The sequence below is a fragment of the Ctenopharyngodon idella genome, chromosome 18 (genome assembly GCF_019924925.1).
Source record: "Ctenopharyngodon idella isolate HZGC_01 chromosome 18, HZGC01, whole genome shotgun sequence".
NCBI classification, from domain to species: Eukaryota; Metazoa; Chordata; class Actinopteri; order Cypriniformes; family Xenocyprididae; genus Ctenopharyngodon; species Ctenopharyngodon idella.
In genome coordinates, this window is record NC_067237.1 from 34,763,024 (window position 1) to 34,781,481 (window position 18,458).

Sequence of the window (18,458 nt, forward strand, 5' to 3'; positions counted from 1 at the left end):
ATTAAGCTCAGGTTGAGCTAAACTAGTCAACCTCACTGGAGAGTTTGGTCCTCAGATTTGGCTCCCTTAGAGCATAGACACTGCCACTAGCTGACGCCCGTGTCATTCTGAAGTCGCAGGTCCTATGTGGACCTCCTCTAGAGCACGATGGTGTAAGCTGTACTCCTCTTGCTTAAAGAGTAAAAAGTGTTTTTTATTGAGTACACTGCTTGTTGGAATGTGTTGAGATAGACTGTAATATGTGGGCACTCTACAGTCTTATCTGCTAGTTAAACTCGGTTCATTCTGAGCGAGTTCCATGTTTGTGGGATCTTGCTTATCAGCAAGCAAGCTTTCTAGGTGTGTGGCCTTCACAGGCCGCCCTTTAAGCTTTTCCCCCCACATCTAGGTGTTCTTTAAGCAGATTGAGCATGTAGTTTCACATGTTGGCCTTTCGCAAGGCTGCTGTGAGGTATTTCTACACAATGTAGAATTTGCGTCATGTTGCAGGCCCCTCCGGGGCCTCCATGATTCTGTGCCTACAGTACGGTTTATCTGTTAGGTTGAGCTCTGTACTCCCCTCGTTTGAGGGTTGTCCTGCATAGTACTTAGCTCCCTAAGCTGGTTAGTGGTTGAAGGCCTCTCTGAGGCCTCCCTATTGAGGATCAGCCCCCAGGCTAGTAAATGTACTCCCCTTGTTGGGTTCCTTTAGAGTGCACAGCCTCCTCAGTGCAAATAATCATGTGCTGAGTAGATCCTAGGATTGAGCAGAGTGTTACTCCCCTCATTGGTAAGGGTAAAAAGCGCTAAGCTGAGTCCTGCTCTCCAGGATGCCCGTCTCTACGCTCTGGTCTGAGTTGGTTACTGCCTCTTTGCAGTCACTCTTACTGGTTATCTTCTCTGAAGAATGTGATTTGAGACAGACAGGTTGTTGGCCAAGACTAGGTGCTCGACCCTGGTGGCAATCAGGGTCGAGTACATTCCCCTGACAAGTGACTGGCTAGGGTTCCCTCGGGCCCCCTGGCCACATTCCCTTAAAGGTACCCTCTTTTCTTCGGAAAGAAGTTTGGTTCCAGAAGCCTTTGAGCGGCCTTCTGCGGAAGGCCTCTTTGAGGCTTATAGCTTGGGCTGTTGGCCATAGGGAATGCTGTCACTGACAGCCTATGTATGACCCGTAGAGGGAGTGGTTCTGGCATTTCAGTTGAAGCTGCTAGTTCTGACGTTTGTCTAGCCATTTTTGGCATGCACTCCTCTCAAGCATGGCGGCGTGGGTATATCGTTCTCTAATGTGTTTCCGAACGCAGTGTAGAGTTCCCTTTTGAAAGAAAACGTCTCAGGTTACGCATGAACAGAGAACAAGACGCTGTGTTTCCTAGCCATGCATCAGGGCTGCCTGCTGAACAGTCCCTTCAGACGATAAGGTACTGACTGGTACTCTAGGCACTCCTAATATACTTCTGGGTCATGCTATGACGACGTCATAGGCTTTTGCCGGCCAATAGGACTGTCGTGAGTTGATATTGTTTTCAGACACCGGTTCACGCGGAGGCGTTCCCTATATGCGTTTCAACGCAGTGTCTCGTTCCCTGTTCTTAGGAAACCGTGGTTACATACAGATGGTACTCAACCAGAATGCCTATTACCGCCGCGGCAAAAATAAACCAGTCGCATTTCAAAGTCATTTGCGAAATGACTGCCAGGAGGCGCAAAGGGACATTTTGCAAAACAGCTGCAATTGTTGCATTTTGAAATGTAAGTAACGTTAGTGCTGTAGTCATAAATCAACAATAATAAAAACACAACAGTTATGTTATATAAGGTCACTGTTATATATAGTCAAACCGAGGAGGCACGTACCCTCTCAGATTTATGAGACAAATTAAATTTAAATGCACTGCAGCTTAAAAAAGACAAACATTAATATATACGTATTAATATACAAATTTCAACAGCTGCTAAGTTCGTTTGCTGTATGGCTTGCGCTGATCCAAAGACTGCCATGCGCTCATTTATCATTTAACTGTTCAGTGTTTACAGTCATATAAGGTTTATTCATGTTTCTGATATTAAAATACCTACTAGCAAATAAATAAACTTGTTTGCACAATTCCACCGTTATGGGCGTGACATTTGAAATCTGAACTTGAAATATTAATTCTCATATCCCATGTGAAAAAAAACCTGTATGTTTCATATACAGCAACCATATATCTTCCTTACTCAAATCAGCCAGAATTACCTTATGTGTTTCATATAACTTCAATACATGTCATATACAAAATCAGACCGATTATGGTCACTTTCATACTAAAAATCACACATACAACTTATATGGGATTTTAGGTCATATATGAATACTGTAGTCTTATATGAATTTAACATGACAACAGTATGCAATAGTATATGATTTTAGTAGAAAATGTGTATGAGTATCAGTTATTTCCTATACAAATCATTTGAAATTCTTGATTGAATCATATACGAGTCATATAGGATTTAGTTAAATTTTGCATCATTTGTTCATATGAATTTTATAAAGATTTTATATGTTTTTAATAGGGAAATTGTGTGCCTGTTCTTCAAGCTTTATGTTTCCATCTAATTCCTAAAATTACAACAATATTATTATTATATCTCTACATATAATTATCTTATATGATTTTAGTCAATATTACAATATCTCTGCATATACAAATCATTTATGATTTCAGTCAATTACTTGCACAAATTTGCATCAGAAATACTTTTATTTCAACGATCAAAGAGACACAATCAAATTATACTCCACAAGAGTAATTTAGAATTACAACTTGTTATCAAACTGAACTTTGCGAAGGCAAAACACACACACACACACACACACACACACACCAACAACAACAACAACAAAACACCTCAAACACACTGTCACAGCTAACAATTATCAAAGACCATTAAGGTTTTCGGATGTTTTTGTGTTTTCTTCCCTCTAATTTCAGTAAGTTTGGCATTGATGGTTGCACCAGTGCTGGCAGGCACCACATGAGGACACTTAATGCAACGTTGCTCCTGTGAGACAAACAAATAAAAAGGCAAAACATTGCTGTTGTTAGGAAGCAAAGTGGCCCACAGTCCATGACTACATATCAAGTTAGACAAATCAACAGCAGCATGGGGTGGTCTAGTGTTTGGGGATCTGGACTTCCAAATGGAACCAGAAAGTTGTGAGTTTGACAGGAATTGCCACTATTGTGGCACTGAGCAAGAAACTTAAAGGATCAGTTCACTTTGAAATGAAAATTAGCCCAAGCTTTACTCACCCTCAAGCCATCCTAGGTGTATATGACTTTCTTCTTTCTGATGAACACAGTCTGAGAAATAGAAATAAATACTCTGATGCATCCAAGCTTTAAAATGGCAGTGAACAGGATCAATGAGTATGAGCTGAAGAAAGTGTCTCCATCCACATCCATCCATCATAAAAGTGCTCCACACGGCTCTGGGGGCTTAATAAAGGCCTTCTGAAGTGAAGCGATGCATTTGTGTAAAAAAAATATCCATATTTAAACAAGAAGTAAAATATCTAGCTTCCGCCTTCTGTATTCAATGTACGAAGAAAGTGTAAAACTCTTGCAGTTCAAAAAGCTTATGTTACATCCTACACCTTCCCTATTTAACTTATGGAAAAAGTGTAACTGACGTGACGCCAGTTTCAAGTTACGAAGAAAATGTAATATAGAAGGCGGTATGGCGGAAGCTAGATATTTGACTTCATAACTTGTTAAATATGGATATATTTTTTTACACAAACGCATCGCTTCACTTCAGAAGGCCTTTATTAACCCTCCTGGAGCCGTGTGGTGTATGTTTATGATGGATGGAGGCACTTTCTTCAGCCTTATACTCGTTGTTCCCGTTCACTGCCATTATAAAGCTTGGATGCATCAGAATAATTTATTATTTCTTAGATTGTGTTCATCAGAAAGAAAGAAAGTCATATACAACTAGGATGGCTTGAGGGTGAGTAAAGCTTGTGCTAATTTTCATTTCAAACTGAACTAATCCTTTAACCTAAACTTACTCCCACTGGATCACTTTGAATATAATAGTAATAACAACAACAACAGGGTTTCAGCACCTCATTGACTAGATAAACTAGTACACTACCTGTTCTGTTGGAAGGACTCTAATTACTCTGTGGCAAACCCTGTCCCATCTTCCAAGTAAGAGCTGACTGATGCTGATGAACACTGAGACTTCAGGGCCATATTCACTTCATTTATCAGATTTGGTAGCTCTAGAAACAAAATTATAACAAAATAAAATATGATAAAGCAATCTCTTATCTCTTATCTTAATCTCTTACCTATTTACCAACTCGACTACCTCCTATGTGTACATATGGTCATCTAAGCTAATGTTAATGATGCGTTTTACAAAGCCATCATGCCAGATGTTAGAGGTTGGATAACTTTCAGGTTTCTTGTCATATACTTGATAATAATGCAATTAATTACCAATAATTATTAAATTCTTTGTCTCAACTTTACATAGCAAGTTGAATAATAATATTGAAACAATAGCAGTTCTACAATAATTTTGAAGTAAACCACCAAACAGTTTGATAGCTGATTCACCACAACAGTAAAATAACTAATACGCGCCTCGGAGCATTATTCTTACTTTTTTGTTGTCATTTCTCAATTTTTTGTTTTCCTCCATTTTTTCAGCCTCTTCTGAGTCTCTGTCAAGGTTGTGCTTGATACTCATCACTGTCCTTTTCCTTTGGGCAGCAGGGTCTGTCAAGGAACAAGAAACAAGAGATGGAAAGATACACATTCATCTTCTTAGACAGATATGTATCTTTTTACCTTTATAAATGTAAACAGTTTAACATTAAATGACTGTACCTGAAGGGGAGGGAGGCAGATCTCAAAGGAGATCTGTTAATACTTTATTTTAAGGGTCCACAATTATGCATGTGTTAATCACAAACACACTAGTAATTAATGATCAACTTAACATATAGGCTAGTAAGGGCATATTAGCCATTATTTAAAATGTATTAAACATTTGAAGGATCCACATTCATGCAATAAATAAACAAAAATAAGCTAGTAATTGATGATTAACTTAATGTACAGTAAACGCCTTTTAGCAAACCATATATTATTTTTGTGCAGTAACATACTTCAATTAAATAAACTGAACAATAAGAAGCTAGCAACTATGTTTAATTAGTGCAGGTTTTATTTATAAATTGCTAAGTGTGTAACAAAATTTGACCCCCTATTGTAAAGTTAAAGTTATATTTAGGTTTATTGACCAGAATAAACAATAATTATCACGTTCACACACATAGAAAGACAGACAGGCCTTGCAAAACACAATTAACTTTTAATTTAGACATTTCCAGAAATCATATGAATATCTCAAATTGACAATCAAATTAAACATTAATAGGCAGTTATTAAACACACTGACACTCATATATCACTCTTTGTCTCATTTCATGACACAATTATCATGTTTACACGCGGTAGCTTTAGCCCATGTGCTAATCAGTTCAGCTCGCGCTGTATATGCACGCGGCCTACTCAAAACGGCTCAGAATTAATCATTTTAGAAACTTCGACATGTCATTTACATTATATTCGGATTAATACCTGGAATTTCACTCACTAAAGCAAAATAAAATCATATCTTTATTCACACAAGGAAGATTACTCACAGTGTTTCAACACTCTGGGATCCGCTCCGTCTCACTCTTCTCTGTCTCCGACCACAACACTTCAGGCTGACGCATCGACTTCAAAAGTTCCACTTTCAGTGACTCAATCACATTTCCAGTTAGATCAATGGATTTTCAGGAGAAACGGTCTGTGCTGATCTGCTCTGACTCTCTCTCATGTGCTTACGCTGAAAGCAGCGCCGGCGCGACCAGTGGGCGGGACTTATGAATGCGCCGCTACTATTAGCTCTTAGGGGTGTCTCTCACTGCAGCACGATCAGTGATTGGATGAATCTCTTTTTCTTCTAGATTTTTTTTTTTTTTTTTTTTTTTTTTTTTCTTAACTTTTTTTTCTTTACTGGGCTGGTTTACCCGGGTTACATCAATCAATCTGGGTCAGAATCAGATCTGATTTCAACCTCTTATTGGAGTCTTTTGGCTCAGTGTTACCATAATTGTTACAGCCACACCAGTTCATTTGTGTGTGTGTGTGTGTAAACTTCTTACTTGCTGTTTTTTCCTGCATAGTGGCTGAATTCTTGATTATTTCACATTTGCAAAAACTTTTTCCTGCACAGTGGTTGATTTGTAGTTTGTACCACCAAAGGATTCTCAGAGTTTTTGTATGTTTTCTTAATTCCCATTAATTTCCTATAGCGGCCATTTTTAACAGCGAAGGAGCTCACCCTTTATCCTGACCCTTTAACATATCTGAATCATGTCCATGATTTTTGTGTTCACATAGCTAATGCGACTAAAGTCACCAAGTGTCATCCCACATTAACACGTTAATCTAATTAATTTGTTTTGAAATTAAAATGTTAATTTTGTAATGAAAATTTGTGCTTGTGTGTGTAGTTTATGATTATACATTATATGACTGTGATTGACAGGCGTAGGGCTCCACTTAGGACAAGATAAGAGTGAGGGCATGCGTGAAGTACAGCCTTAAACTGATGTTTTATACACATCATAAGAGATACGGTGGACATTCATATGCCTATTAAATTTGCATTATTTTCCTATGTTTTTACATCATGAAAATCTATAAGACTTTAGTTATATGTGGGACATATAGGATTGAAAATACATAAATATTATGCAATTTGTGTTTTTTTTTTTTTTTTTTTTTTTTTGCAGCATATATGTCCCTTATAATATTCTATTGGAACATATAAGAATCAGAGATGTTTTTAACAAAACTTTTCCATGTGGGTAGAAAAGGAGTATCTATATCCCTATGAGAGGTAAATCATAAAATGTGAAAATTGGATACAGGTTTATACATTATACATTATTATACACATCAAGTGGTTATACATATAGAATATATGGGATTAAAGTGGTTTATTTGTCCTCTTCAATGAGAATTAAGTGAAAGTCATAGCTCTCTGCAAATTCCTTTGAGTCATAAACCTTACCAGTCCTCATGTGTCCTGTAACCAGATACCTGGTGTTAGCTGCATTTGGGAGTTACTTCTTTGATTTGTTTTAACTTTTCCTGAAAAACTGTTTTCGAAATTGTTTACCAATTTTTAAAATCAATATTTTGTATTGCTGTGTGATTGTAAGGTGTGTGTGTGTGTGTGTGTGTGTGTGTGTGTGTGTGTGCATGTGTGTGTGTGCATGTGTGTGTGTGTGTGTGTGTGTGTGCATGTGCGTGTGCGTATCTGCTTTCCTTACACTTTGCAAAACAACTTTGAAAAACAAACTGTCTCCTAGAATCTGCTGTAATGTTAGTGAACTCTAGGTGTTCTTGGATTGTTTGTCTGTATACATTCCCATGAATTTGCTTGATTTAATAAAATGGTGGTTTAAATCATCGTCTTCACTTGAGACCTTTACATTATTTTATAACACTATCCTAGTTTTTAAATTGCGCTGAAATAGATTTTGGGGCGGTATGTTACGGTGGCCCAGTAGTGCAGCAGAGCGAAATTAAGCCACAACACAACGGAAACAAGCCACAACACAACGAAATTGCCACAACACAATGAAAACACCACAACACAACGAAATCAAGCCACAACACAACGGAAATGCTCCCGACCACTAGGGGGCAGTTGGTTTGCGGAAACGGGCAATTGCTCGCATGCGTTTTCATGGATCTGGATGCTTTTTACGTGGATACAAAGAGACTGTGAATATGTAAAAAAATATATATCAAATTGTATGTTTAATCTTAGCGCTGTTAATCACTTTAACACAACTATATTTGTCCTGTGCATTGCCATAGAAGTACTGTCTACATGCCAAGTAGTAAGTCACTGCAATTTTGTGTTGTTAAATTTTATTTCAGAAGAATATTGTTAGTCTGAATGCAGTTGCTGCTTCTTCCCAGAAGTTATTGATTTTTTACAGATCCCAATGTATTGTCCATTTTGTGGCGCTACACTGGAAAGCTGTCCTGCTTTTTGCAGTGCATGTGGTAAAAATGTAAAATTTCTAAAAGATAAAGTTCCTGATGGAAATGAGCAAGCACAAGTGCAGGTACATAGCGAGGCTGTTGCTATATTGTTTTGGAACAAAATATCTGCTTGGTGAACGAGTATAATGTTAAAGATTTCTATATGTCACTGTGTTTAAAGCAGGAAAATCAGAAAGAAATACACTGGATTCCTTCATGAAGTTTAGGGCTGTGAAGGAGAAAGAGAGTAAAACCTTCTTTACTAAGAAATGTCAGGAATCTAAGAAGGATAAAAAAAAAATGGTGAAGGTATCTTTATACGCCACAATAGGGATGACTATTGCAACTTACATTTCATAATTACTTTAAGTTAAAGGACAGTTAGCAACATTAGTACCTTTCATATGTTTCCTATGTAATTCAGTGCAGTTGCGGAATTAAGAAAGTAAAGGTATCAACTAGTTTCAAAACATGATGATTCATTTCATCTTTCAGTTTTATTTTCATAAAATAATAAAAGTTTTTTTAATAAATGTTTGTAAAATAGCCACATGCCCCATGTTAAAGCCTATCTTAATTTTCAGTTTGTGACACTTAACATTTTTTATTTATTCTTTTCATGTCTAGATTTATGTTGGAGTTATGTGGAGACATAATGGTGTTCTAAAGCCTATGAGAGGGAAGACCCTGCCTCTTGAAGTTCAACCTAATTGGTCATCTGAGCAACTGTTAACAGCTGCTGAAAAGAAAGTAAAAGATTTTAATCAGGACATGGAAGAAGGTCCCTATGTTTTGCTGTACCCAGACGGTTCAGAGGTGAAAAACATTCCAGGAACAAACACCCCATTCAAACTACAGCTGTACAAAGAGGCACTTGGGAAGGCTTATCAAAGAATAACACTTTTCATCTGCAAAGGTCAAGATTTTTCAGCCATTGGTAAGCATATATATTTTAAAGTAAATCTTACAAAGACATATGTATAAAATACTATTTACATGAATGGGTTTAAATCAAAGTGAATTTCTTACGTTCATTGTGGTTTGAAGACTGTAGAGGAGATTCTTCTAGCGAAGACAGTGAAGTGCAAGTAAAATCTACCTCTCACAGTCCACATTATGAGAGTGACACTTTGGTGGGTGCATTAATTGCATGTCTCCTAACATAAATATAACATTTAATTGTAACTCATTTTAACATGTGGCTTGTGTTTTTTATACAGATGTGGGATGATCCAGATGAAGCAAGCACACCAAAGGCAAGAAGCACATCAGACAGGTATTATTTTAGCATAGTTAACAGGGCATTCTTTGGAGGTTAGGAGTAGAGTTGTTTAAATTAATTTATAGTTGTTGTTTTTCAGACCGCCTAATCTCTCTCGTCCTTTTTTGGACAAAGTAAGTTTATAATTTATGTTCATACCATGCAGTTACTTTGTTAGAACAAATGAAAAATGTATTCTGTCTTATGGGTTTTGTTTAAGGTCAGTTATAGTGTTTGTTTTTTTTTTTTTTTTAATTTCTGACAAACTAGGCAGCAGGGGGAAAAAAAATGTCCAAGAACACACACATGACCAACAAAAGTGCTACACGTAAGCTTATTGTTTTATCTCAAAGAGTTTAAAAAAATAAAATAAAAGCAGCCTAACAATTACTTTTGTATGTCAATGGATGTAAATTCCTGATACTCTTTTTCTTTTTACAGCAATTACACACATCTGTATGCACCAATAGTTATTGAAAGTGACTCAGAAGAGTCAGATGAGAGCAGACAATATGTTCAAGATTAAAGGTTCTAGTTTATTAATTACTCTCAATATCATGTTCCTAAATTTATTCACTCTAGTTTTTTTAATTTCATAATTATTATTTTGCTTAACTCAATAAAAACCTCTTTATGTTTTACAGCACAGATGTATTATCTGCTGCAGACGTGTCAGAAACGGATGATTGCCGTTTCTATAGTTCACGGTGGTCCAGGTCCTCGCTTCCTCTCAGATATACTGTACGATCACCTCACTGGGAGGACTGACATTAATGGAACAGTTGAAGATATAACAGATGAGACCATGAAGGTAGCTTTACTTGAGGTGCATTCACCAGTATCGAGTTCTCTGTCACGCTTGAACAAACAATAACACACAATAATGTCAAAAATGTCCGTTTTGTTGAATATCACCATTGGAGCAGCCTTGAATGAGTTAAAGTCCCTGTGAACTGGAAGTTGCAAACGACTTTTCTCCAGTGTTGTGACGTATTTCCAAGGGAAACGGAATATTGAATAGAGGGCACGGTTTTACTTTAGTGCTCCTCCTCTCCATCTCTCGCTCATAGCAGACTAATGGTTGGAGGGGAGTGGTTTAAGCGTTTTCAGTCCAAGCCGTCAAACTGACGTCATCTGGAAAGGAACGCCATTCCAGACCGGAAGTAACTTTTCAGATTTTGATTAAAGATTACCACGACAAACACATTTTTTTCTGAGTATTACCTTGCACGGATTAATTGTTCACCACAAGACTAGTAAAATTCACTAACAAAGTAAATAGGGTCAATTTTGATTTCATGATAACTTTAAAGTCTTAAATGAAAAGTAAAGAGTTGTGAGAAAGTGAGACACATGTGAGATCTACGCCATGTGCAACAGCGGCAGCTCTTAAAGCTACAGCAACCAATGTCAATGAAAATAATAAAGCTTTAATTAAAGCTGAATGAAGCTTTAATAATGATTCATTTTTAGGCTATAAAGTATGCAGTGCAGACTGTTTGGTAACTTTATTCAATTTCTGTATTTGTCCTATCTGTGAGACAGGTAGGAAGGGCACAGGTAAATATGACATTTATTATGGGTTTATGTGAGGATTGTTCTAAGTTCACTTAAATTAAAAGTTGTTATATTTTTGGAGACTAATAAATGTAAAAAAAAAAAAAAAAAAAAAAAAAAAAATAGCTTTCAGTTACACTAAAATGTTGAATGACTATAATTCATGTTTAAAATTGTGGAAAAAAATCAATTTCATCGAGACATCAGTAGCTGTATTTAGGCCCGGGTATACTTCACTTTCTGCAGCCAGACACGTCTCGCGCGCAGTCGTGTCCGTGCATCTTTCAAAGTATACTCAACTACGGATGTGCGCGGATGACCGAGTTTGACACGTGCAGTACAATTTAATTCACGAGTCGTGCTATCAACGGGACTTCACTGAGCAGGATCAGAGAAAAAAAATAGTGCATCCACCTTTGCAACATAGTTCTGAAGATACACCAAGAGAACAAGAATCAAAATCGATGGAGATGGATAAGCTTCTAAGTTTACTCTTGTTTTTGAATTGCTCTTTCCACACACTTCTTCGACGACTGCACACTGTGCTCAGTACAGTGCATATTGCCACCTAGTGGAACCTTCTGTACAGCTTGCGCATGCGCTGTTGCACACGCACCGTCCGCACAGTCTCGAAATTTGGCCTGCACATGGACGGAGTATGCAGATGTCCGTGAGCTCTCCGGATGACGAACATTACGTCATGCAGACGGTGCACGAACGCGGCTTTAGTTTCAGTGATACTGTCCTTAATTCATAAAAACATACCATTAAAAAAGTATTTAAAATATACTGTCTTTGTTGTTTCTTTATGTTGTTTTTAATTTAGAGATTAACTGTAAAATTATTACATAATAATATATATTATTATAAACGTGATTATAACATTACATTTAGATCTATTGCATTGTATTTAGATAGTAGCATGAAAGGTTGCAACATTGAATGAGCATTGTGTGTAAGCAGCGATCTCATCATTGAAACTCAAATTCTGCTTACTAACAAATGCGTTCATCATAACTAACAGTGCAAACACAATGTAAATAAGAGGTTTGTTGATTATAATATGAGTTTTATTGTGAGTTCAGAACTCAGTCAACATTTTGTCTGTTTTTTCCTTATCCCGAGGTTACCTTAGTCAGCTGGATCCCTTCCAAATCCAGATCAGATGGTGGACCTGCATCTTGGCATGACCACAACACAAGCCTAAATGTCAGCGAAGACCATGTCAACTAGACAAGCCCTAGACACAGATCCCCTGTGAGGACTTCGTTGACAGCCATCAGCACAGATCCTCAGCAAAGACCACAAGAACCAGACAAGTCCTCTGCAGGGACCCCTACGGCCAGCTTCAACTCTATGCCGGCGTGTTCTATCTTGATCTTCAAACTGATGGAACCAGATGAAATATTCTAAATTATACCAATCCACAATCTGACTTGTGATGCAGCCTGAATCATATCACACCATGTTTGTTTATTGGCCAGAGGAGAATTGGTCCCTGACTGAGCCTGGTTTCTCCCAAGGGGTTTTTTCTTCTCCATTTCTGTAACCTGATGGATTTTGGGTTCCTTACCACTGTTGCCTTTGGCTTGCTAAGTTTGGGACACTTATGGCACTTAGGCGGTCCGCTCCTGTTTTCCAGATTTGGGCCACAAGCAAGCCACAGTAATGCCGCATGTCAGCCATGAACAAAACAAATGAAGCAGAACTGGCCCACATCTGGGCAACAGTTCATTTTAATTCTGGCCCAGATCCAACACCTTGCTCTGGCCCACATACCGCATGGAATGATGGCACTTGGGCGGTCCACTCCTGTTTGCCAGATTTGGGTCACAAGCAATCCATACCAATGCCGCATGTCAGCCATAAACAAAACGAATAAAGCAGAACTGGCCCACATCTGGGCAACAGCAAGGTGTTGGATCTGGGCCAGAATTAAAATGAACTGTTGCCCAGATGTGGGCCAGTTCTGCTTCATTTGTTTTGTTCATGTCTGACATGCGGCATTACTGTGGCTTGCTTGTGGCCCAAATCTGGAAAACAGGAGTGGACCGCCCAAGTGCCATCATTCCTGCCAAATGTGGGCCAAAGGAAAGTGTCAAGTTTGGGTGCACAGGTGCATCTCAATAAATTAGAATATCATGAAAAAGTTTTTTTTTTTTTTTTCTGTAATTTAATTCAAAAAGTAAAACTTAAATATATTTTAGATTTATTAGACATAAAGCAAAATATTTTCAGACTTTTGTGTTTTCATTTTGATGATCACAGCTTGCTGCTCATCAAAATCAAAAAATCAGTATCTCAAATTATTAGAATATTTATATAGTTCTATTAAATTACCATTCTCAGGGTATAAATACTGGGTTTAGGTCAGTAATCCCAACAGCAGTCAAGGGGAAGTCTGCTGAATTGACAGTTGTCCAGAAGACGATCATCAAGACCCTCTACAATGAGGGTGAGCCACAGAGGGTCACTGCTGAAAGAGCTGGCTGTTCGCAGAGTGCTGTGCCAAAGCATATTCATGGAAAGTTGACTGGAAGGAAAAAGTGTGGTAGGAAAATGTGTACAAGTGAAAGGAATGACCGCAGGCTTGAGAAGATTGTCAGGCGAAGCCGATTTAAGAACTTAGGAGAGCTTCAAAAGGAGTGGACTGAAGCTGGAGTCAGTGCTTCAAGAGCCACCACACACAGACGTCTTCAGGAAATGGGCTACAATTGTCACATTCCACGTACCAAGCCACTTCTGAACCAAAGATAACGTCAGAAGCGTCTTACCTGGGCTAAGGAGAAAAAGAACTGGACTGTTGCTCAGTGGTCCAAAGTCCTCTTTTCATTTGGAAATCAAGGTCCCAGAGTCTGGAGGAAGAGTGGAGAGGCACAGAAACCATGTTGCTTGAAGTCCAGTGTGAAGTTTTCACAGTCAGTGATGATTTGGGCTGCCATGTCATCTACTGGTGTTGGTCCACTGTGTTTTCTGAAGTCCACAGTCAACGCAGCCATCTACCAGGAAATTTTAGAGCACTTCATGCTTCCTTCCGCTGACAAGCTTTATGGAGATGCTGATTTCATTTTCCAGCAGGATTTGGCACCTGCCCACACTGCCAAAGGTACCAAAAGCTGGTTCAATGACTATGGTGTTACTGTGCTTGATTGGCCAGCAAACTCGCCTGACCTGAACCCCATAGAGAATCTATGGGGTATTGTCAAGAGGAAGATGAGAGACACCAGACCCAACAATGCAGATGACCTGAAGACCGCTATCAAAGCAACCTGGGCATTTTGACAACTATGTGTGCATTTGACCATGCACAGGAGAACTTATCTGAGAGAACTGGGACCGCGTGCAAGACGAGAGAGAGAGTTTCTGGTGTGTGTCATTCAGTGCAATTCCGCCTATTCCGCCTTCACTAATGGCAAGTTCATCGATAACGAATTGAGATTGGATGGTTATGTGATTGGATGGTAATTCTACGATGAATTGATTGGGCTGTTCTCACTTGACAGACACTAGTACTACTCGTTCTATGATCACCCAATCGTAAAGAAATTTTAGGAAACATGAAATACGGGACAAAACATGACTTTTTTTTAATAAGTTGGGACACTAAAAATAGAGCTGAAATACGGGACTGTCCCAGGAAAAACGGAACGTCTGGTCACCCTACTTAAGCTTACTATCACGGCTAGGGTTTATGGCAGGCCTGATGAGGGCGCTGTCGAGTTATAACACCTAGGGAGATGGTATGGCTTAAGAGAGGAGGGATGGGCCAAACACCTAAATGACCAAAGAATATCTAGCCATAGAGTAGTGAACTGACTGTATGCAATTTAAATATGCCTGGGGTGAACTGAGGTTGCTCAGGTGAAAATCAGTGGCAAGGCCAACCCCCCTGATGGTGCCAAACACTCGACTGTGGTGTCCCCGGGCCCTCGTCCCCCTTGTACGACGGTGCCACCACTCAAACAGCTATGACTATTAGCACATTTAGGCTGCACTCAGGTGAGGTATGTCAATGGCCAGACTGCAGAGCTTGTTTGCATCTTGAGTTAAAACCTCTTTTACGAGGGGCACATCATTAGGGTCTGTATGATGATGACAAGATTCATAATGGCAGGTTATTGGCCTTGATCTTACAATCAGTGTCGATTAGAAGTTACATAAAGCTTTAAAGAACTAGACTTCTGGCATACCAGAAAACACTTCCTGCATTGGCCTGGAATCGGACCCGGGTCTGGGAGCCGAAAATAGTTGAGCTTAACTTCCCTTAACTTTTCTCATTCATTCTCTATTGTAGTGCTTAACACTATGGATGCAATATATTTTTGACCACAGGTAGATTTCATGGCGCTGTTTCGCCTTTTCTGTGGCAGGACATTTAAATAGCGAGGTGTCATCTGTCAGTCATTCGCTGCAGCGGAAGAGAGGAGACATATTAATTACAAAAAGGTTCATATTGTGTTATTCTGTATAACATGTACTTACAGAAAAATTATGCGACTTTATTTAACTAAATCACTACGTAACTGGCCTATTGTTTTTCTCAAGAAGTCTTCACATTTTACCTCAGGTTTTACGCTGTCACATCTGTTTTACCTTAGAGATCAGTGCAATAGACAAACCAAGAAGGTAAGATGAATTATTTACTATTTTTGGGAAATAATTTGTTGTTTGTTATTGTTTAGGTATAACTAAAAGCTTGTTCATTGAACTTTTATAAAATGTTGTGTGTGTGCGTGAGTGTGTGTATATACAGGTGCTGGTCATATAATTAGAATATCGTGAAAAAGTTCATTTTTTTATTGTAAATTATTTAAAAAAATGAAACTTTCATATATTCTAGATTCCCTACATGTAAAGTAAAACATTTCAAAAGTTTTTTTTTTGTAAATTTGTTGATTAGAGCGTACAGCTAATGAAAGTCCAAAATCCAGTATCTCAAAATATTAGAATATTTACATTTGAGTTTCATTAAATGACCATCCCTACAGTATAAAATCCGGGTATCTTTTGTTTTTTGAAACCACACTAATGGGGAAGACTGCTGACTTGGCAATGGTCCAGGAGACAATCATTGACACCCTCCACAAAGAGAGTAAGTCACAGAAGGTCATTACTGAATGGGGTGGCTGTTTACAGAGTGATGTATCAAAGCATATTAAATGCAAAGTTGACTGGAAGGAAGAAATTGGGTAGGCAAAGGTGCACAAGCAACAGGGATGACCGCAAGCTTGAGAATACTGTCAAGTAAAGCTGATTCAAACACTTGGGAGAGCTTCACAATGAGTAGAATGAAGCCGGAGTCAGCGCATCAAGAGTCACCACACTCAGACATCTTCAGGAAAAGGACTACCAAGCCACTTCTGAACCAGAGACAACGTCAGAAGCATCTTACCTGGGCTAAGGAGAAAAAGAACTGGACAGTGAACAGTGGTCGAAAGTCCTCTTTTCAGATAAAAGTAAATTTTGCATTTCATGTTGAAATCATAGTCCCAGAGTCTGAAGGAAGACTGGAGAGGCACAGAATCCAAGCTGCTTGAAGTCTAGTGTGAAGTTTCTGAAGTCAATAATGATTTGGGGGGGGCGTGACGTCTGCTGGTGTTGGTCCATTGTGTTTTATCAAGTGCAAAGTCAATGCAGCCATCTTCCAGGAGATTTTGAAGCACTTTATGCTTCCATCTGCTGACAAGCTTTATGGAGATGCTGATTTCCTTTTCCAGCAGAACTTTAGCACCTGCCCACAGTGCAAAAACCACTTCCAAGTGGTTTGCTGACCATGATATTACTGTGCTTTATTGGCCAGCCAATATGCCTGACCTGAATCTATGGGATATTTTCAAGAGAAAGATGAGAAACAGTCGATCCAACAATATACAGATGATCTGAAGGCTCAATAGTGCCTCAGCAGTGCCACAGGCTGATCACTTCCATGCCACACTTCACTGATGCAGTAATTTGGGCTAGGAGCAAGTCATTTGCTGTAATATGTCCTGCCGATCAAGTATTGAGTGCACAAAAGAACATACTTTAAAGAACTTTAACTTTTCTGTTTTGCAAATCCATTTTTTGATTGATTTTAGGAAATATTCTAATATTTTGAAATACTGGATTTTGGACTTTCATGAGCTGTACGCTCTAATCATCAAAATTTAAAAAAAAAAACTTTTGAAATGTTTTACTTTACATGTAGGGAATCTAGAATATATGAAAGTTTCATTTTTAAAAATAATTTATAATAAAAAAATGAACTTTTTGATGATATTCTAATTATATGACCAGCACCTGTATATATAGACACACTCACATACACATTTATATTTAGCACACTTATTCATATATATTTAAATTTAGCACACTTATTCATATATATTTATATTAGCGCTTATTTATACACAAACATTTCTTTTCATTTGTAATAATATTTCACAATATTACTGTTTCTACTGTATTTTTGGTGAAATAAATGCAGCCTTGGTGAGCATAAGAGACTTCTTTCAAAAACATTTAAAAAATTATAATGTTTCCAAACTTTTGACAGGTTCTGTAAAGTTTATAACACCATAAATATCTTATGAATCTCTTATGTTTGTTACTTTTGATCAATTTCATGTATCCCTGCTGAATAGATGTATTATTTATTTTTAAAAATGTAAAAATAAAAAACAATCTTACTAATGTTTTAATTGTAATATACTATATGCTAATTGTGTTATTTCATTAAATATTTTAATGTGGTCGTGATTTCAGGTCATCAGCATGAAGAAGACTGTCTTTTTTCTCGGGAGAGTCAACGTGTCCTTCAGGAAAGGCCCTTCAGGCCATTTACGACAGGACCCATCTGAAGAGGCAAAAAGAATTAAAGACAACCCTTCTTTGCAGGACAAGTCAGCACCTCAAAGAGAAGATCTGGTCAAGACCAATGCCCGTTCTGTTGTGTTACACAGAGGAGGGGATGTCTCTGACAAGCAAGAGGTGTTAGGAGAATATGTTCTTCAGTTTGGCAAGTACAAGGGCAAGTCCTTCAGGTGGTTATTGGAGAATGATGTTGGCTATGCTTTGTACCTGTCCAGTAAGGTTGAGGAGGAAGAACAGGCTGGGCAGTTCAACCCAGAGGGTCCTTGCAAGGATAGCCTTAATTCCTTTCTTGAATACTCAAGAAGCTTCAAGGAAATTGAGGATTTTAAACAGTATCTGTCTCAAAGTCCAGATCCAGTGCCTGCCTTGTCAGAGCATGACAATATTGTTGGATTTGGAACAAGAGCATAAGATACTTGGAGAAAAATTTGGAATACCAGGGCTGATGAAAAAGCTTCCTTTATAATGAGGCAGAAATGTGTTCCAGTAAGTAAAATGTATGTGTTGCAGCAGTATCTTTTAAAGCAGCAGCAAAACCAACTGCCCGAAAACCCTCATCCGTTGCCCTCGCCATCATCTTCCACTGCAAGGCCTCTGGTTCCTTCAAGTACTGCCTTTGATCATCTAAGTGAGTTAATAAAATTCATGCATATTTGATTAAAAGCCTCCTGATGGATTAAAGCCTTCTGGTG

At 38.3% G+C, this 18,458-nt stretch overlaps 2 long non-coding RNA genes across 2 annotated transcripts; one reads left to right on the plus strand and one right to left on the minus strand.

The window, feature by feature from the left end:
• Window positions 1-2,612: 2,612 nt before the first annotated feature.
• LOC127500355 (uncharacterized) lies at window positions 2,613-6,471 on the minus strand. The gene is made up of 4 exons (XR_007926314.1): window positions 5,690-6,471; window positions 4,642-4,757; window positions 4,126-4,255; window positions 2,613-3,027 (listed from the first exon to the last, which is right to left on the minus strand). It is a non-coding gene; the product is annotated as an uncharacterized LOC127500355 (long non-coding RNA).
• A 1,269-nt stretch (window positions 6,472-7,740) lies between these two features.
• Window positions 7,741-12,585, plus strand: LOC127500350 (uncharacterized). Its single transcript, XR_007926304.1, has 8 exons — window positions 7,741-7,948; window positions 8,724-9,033; window positions 9,144-9,229; window positions 9,317-9,372; window positions 9,458-9,685; window positions 9,799-9,885; window positions 10,002-10,168; window positions 12,040-12,585. It is a non-coding gene; the product is annotated as an uncharacterized LOC127500350 (long non-coding RNA).
• Window positions 12,586-18,458: the final 5,873 nt, after the last annotated feature.